Genomic DNA, 4,756 nt, shown 5'->3' on the forward strand with positions numbered 1-4,756 from the left:
TTTGTGGAAACAATTCTCTCAGTACCATACATAAATATGTTTTAATTGCATTTGATGGCTCTCCAGCAGGTTCTGCTATTAATGCATGAAAAAGAAATCTGTATATTTGTCACAGATTTGGTCCCTAGAGACTTACTATGATACTGCTCTATGATTCTAGTGCAGACAATGCTGAAATATCACAGGGGTTAAGGCAAAGCCTATCCAATGATTTTTTTTATCAACTATCCAAGGATGGCATAAAGTTCAAAGCACACATGCACCAAGGCAAGTATGTATAAATGGTCCTTTGTGTTGCTGTGAATAAGCTACCACAATAAATATTTATTTTTAATAATATAATTTTCAGTGCTAAAATGAAGCTTATCCTCAAAAGAAGACACAGCATGGCACATACAGCATAAAAAGAAGTTTGAACTTAACTATGTAAAGTAAAATGAAACAGAGATACTATTTTTCATAAAGCAAATTAATATGCACAAACAAATAAAAAATAAAGTTTATGTCTGGTGTTTGATGCAGTGCTCATTTTTGCTCCTATATGTGGGAAATGCAACAACTTTTAAGAGGCCAATTGACAATATCATGTACATTTTTTAAATGTGCAAATTGTTGAAGAGTTTCAGTGGATTTTGAGTCCATTTGTTAAAAATATAAAAATTCAACTCTTTCCAATTTGCTTGTAAGAGCTGCTGATTGGCAAAAAGGAAGATGGACATTTACTAGCTTAATTTCAGTAAAAAACCTTTAATTAGTGGAGGCATTGAAAATGAATACCATGCAGCTGATGATACATTTCTTCTCTTTGAATCAGCTACAACAGCTGTTAAAAATAAACTGAGCTAGAACCAGAAAAAAAATGAACACAATGTTTTATCAAGAATTTCCATTCCAACTGGTTTATTTCTAAAGAAACAATTTTGAATTTACAAAAATATATAGTTACTAGGACATTCATATTTATAATAGTGAAAACTTGAAAACAACATAAAAGCTAATGCATCCATACAATAGAATGTTATGATGCCATTAAAAATATTTTGAAGTATGTTTAATGATCTATAAAATAATGACAATGATTATGCAAAAATACACATATGCACAGAAAATCTTTTTGCTTATCTGAATTTCTAAATGACCAACAAAATACATAGTTTACTTCTATAACCAAAAAAAGTAACTAATTTAAATGAAAGGCATTGTTCTATACCTTAGTCTAAAAAAATAAAGTACACAATAAAATTAGATCAAAATTCCTTAAAGCAAACTTTTAGATAATTTTTATCAACACACATTATTGGGATCATCACTTCAGCTGTCCCTTGAATTTTCTCATCTTGCCTGGATCTACACAGAAAGGTTTGGATTGGTTGATTCATGAATTATACACGTAAACAACTACGGTAAGAATTTAGCGTTTCAAAGCAAGGAACAAAGGGAACATTTTCTTCTGCCATCCTTTTGGTATCAAAATTGCTGTTTGGTTCCTCTTTAATACATGTCAATTCAGGCATCATATTAGAAGCAATATGCATAACAAAGACCAACAGGGTATGAAAAAGGAATTGATACTGGTAGAGGGTTAGATTTACGACTGACTATGAGGTGTGTTCCTCAAGGAGTCTGTGGCTCTCTGAAGACAATATGTTGCTATTAATTACCAGACTGATAACCCCAGGAGAGCAAATCCATCTCTGCACAGCTCTTTATCATCACAATAAAGTGAGGATAATGAAAATCACTTACCTGGGTGGACCTTCAAGAATATTTCTTCATCAATATGCTTGATGTGATTGAAAAAATAGTACTATTCAAAAAAACAATTCCATGGTATAAAGTATACCATGACCAGAAATAGTTAGGAACACTTACAAAGCAGCTCCTAAGAATGCAGCTGCAGGATGAGACAGTGAATAGCAATGATGCCCCAATATATATGCTAAAGGTACAGTGGGGCAATGGCAGCTGATATACCACAGAGGCCCATTGAAAGCCACTGAGAAATCTGTTCATTCTGACTGAACCTAACCATCCTGAATGCTGAGTACAAGCAGGACCTCAAATGCTGCACCCATCTTTTACAGGACATCACAACCATCCTCCAAACATTTCTTCAAGCCCTTGTCATCTCAGCCCTTGAGACTGAACAATCACTATGAAAGAGATCTTACAACTACTGTCAAAAGCAGATGCCATTGCAATAACCCATGAGTACAATATGATGTGATATTGCCAAATATTCTCAACAACCTGGAACATCATTAGGAAGAGAAATAACTAGAATAAGTGTGAAATAAATACTAGAGGAAAGGGGCCCAAATTAATAACTACTCATGTCTAACGACATGAACTAGCCCTATTGGTTACTATAGATTATCAAAGCCTTGTTAACATCCTCTCTGTGTCTCTATCACTAGGCAGAATTGAAGCTATAATTTTCCAATAGATTTTTCAGGTCTGACTTGGAAGTTTATACATAGGAAGAGGCCCCCAACCCTACTGTGGAGCTGATTCCATTAACATCCCATTGTTACCTAGATGGATATGAGAAAGAACCGATCCTCCAAAGAGCAGATCGGATGTATATACGAAAATGGCCCGTCCTTCACTGAGGCATTGGAGCAGATTTTCTAGCAATAGGCCTCTTTCCTACTTCTGTGCACATACCCTTTCATTCTTTTTTCCTTCAAATTTGCTCCTTTTATTCAGGCTTTACCCATGTTGAATTTGAGGAGTGATTGTTAGAGGCATACAACATGAATGAGCCATACTTGTAGGAATCCCATCCCAGTTACTGACCACCAGCCTCCTCTGGAGCTCTTATCTCACCTGGGCTCTAAAGTGTCCTCCCAGCTTGTTGTTCCAGGTCCAACTGTATCAAATATTTTTGCAAACAACTTAAGTGATTTGTTTTGATCATGCTGTTTTCCAAGTTTAAATTCCATCCCTTTGCCTTTAGAATAAAATTCCAGCACTTAGATTCTGTAGATCCAGCCCCTGCCTCCTTTACATTCTCACTGCCCCCACTGGTCTCGTGACTGCCCCTCTGATGTAGATCACTGCCCCTCCCTGGGGCCTTCACACATGATTTTCCCACTACCTGGAATAACCTGGGACCTCTCTTCACCTAGATGTTCAATAGTGTGGAATAAATGAAAGAATGAGGAAATAAATGAATCAAACAGCTTGGATGGAAAAATCGGGAGACTTGATTTTACTTAATTACCAATTTTTACCTTACCAAGTATGTAACTTTGAAGATGTTATTTCACTTAGGCAACAATATAGTGTTCAAGATACATTCCTTGCTAAGGTCTATTCCACCTCATCCTATTATTCTAAGTCTCCTACTGAAAAGGAGATGCTCTTAACAAGCTATTGCTGTGTGCACTTGGCTTCAGAAGACAACTAGCTTCATACTAGAGAAAAACCGGCAGGGGACTGTGCCCTTTCAGTTACTTGCAAACTTCCTTAGGTTCTTATCAATGTAAGAGACATCTAGGTCACAGAGCCACTCGGTTACAAATGACTTAATATGGATCCCCAAGTCCTGCCTCTGAAACAAAAGAAACCGCAATCTGAACAAGTGAAACCTATAATACACATTCAAAAATCTAAAAAATGACCACAGGTGTGGCCCTCACCGGAATACTTTCTTGCCCCAGAGCCTCATAACTGCTCTGATCACTGAAAATTGCCTCTTGAACCACCCTTCAGAGCTTCCCCTGCTCGGCTGCAGCAGGATGTGGTTTGCAAGGAGGAGCTTGGGGGCACTGACCTCAAGATAGGGAAGAAGAAGAGTGGAGGAACTGAAAAAATAGAAGCGGAGATAGCATTAGGGAAATCTGAAACATTAAATTAATCACAGAAAATCACATAGGGATAATGACAAAACCTCCCTTCATGACCGGGCATGTCACCTTTCCTTATTACGTGGTGGTTTGGCACAAGGAATATGGAATATAAGATTTATGCAGGTAAATTTCAACTCTAGGAATGTGGAAGCAAAGTGTCTCCCTTAACGCTGTTATGTATCTTTAAAATATTTTTTAAACCACTTCAGTGCTATACCTCTCAAACCCTTTGGCTTTGGCTGAAAAGTAAAGGGTGTTTTGATATAATTATTAATAATCCGTTTGGGATCTTTAATTTTTTAATAAACTAATTATTTGCTTAATCGTCTAAATGACTGTTTTGGAGACATGTTAGTCAAATGCAGATTTTCTTTATTTCTCTCAGAAGTAGAAAATTAAGACACATTACAATATTGGTTCTGCTTTCATTCTCTGGTCCATTAAAGAGGCTTGCGCACATAGTGTGTGTCATGGTGTGCAGCCTTTTGCTGGATCCTGCCCTCATCTCCTTTATTGTGTGAAGAGATTAGTGTAAAATGTGTAAATCGTGCAGTCCAATCAAGGGTCCCCATTTATATCTATCAAATATATATTTCTCTATCAAGTATATTATTACATACCAACTGGACATGCACCATTAATGTCACCTGAGCATTCCTAGAAAAATCAATGCAACAAGAGCTAAGAGGATTTCTTATTGAAAGAGTCAAGAGAGGAGTATTTGAAAGTTGATTTTAATTGAAACAAAAAAGGGAAGGGACAGTTTCCATTTGATATTAAACAGTTCAGATAAGTGATAATTTTTAGTAATTTGGCAACTTATATCCACCTACTTGAATTAGGTTGAAATACATGGACTTGTTGATATTTTACTATTTTTTTCTGATAAAATGGCATTTTCA

This window comes from Tamandua tetradactyla, chromosome 2 (assembly GCF_023851605.1).
Source record: "Tamandua tetradactyla isolate mTamTet1 chromosome 2, mTamTet1.pri, whole genome shotgun sequence".
Taxonomy (NCBI): Eukaryota; Metazoa; Chordata; class Mammalia; order Pilosa; family Myrmecophagidae; genus Tamandua; species Tamandua tetradactyla.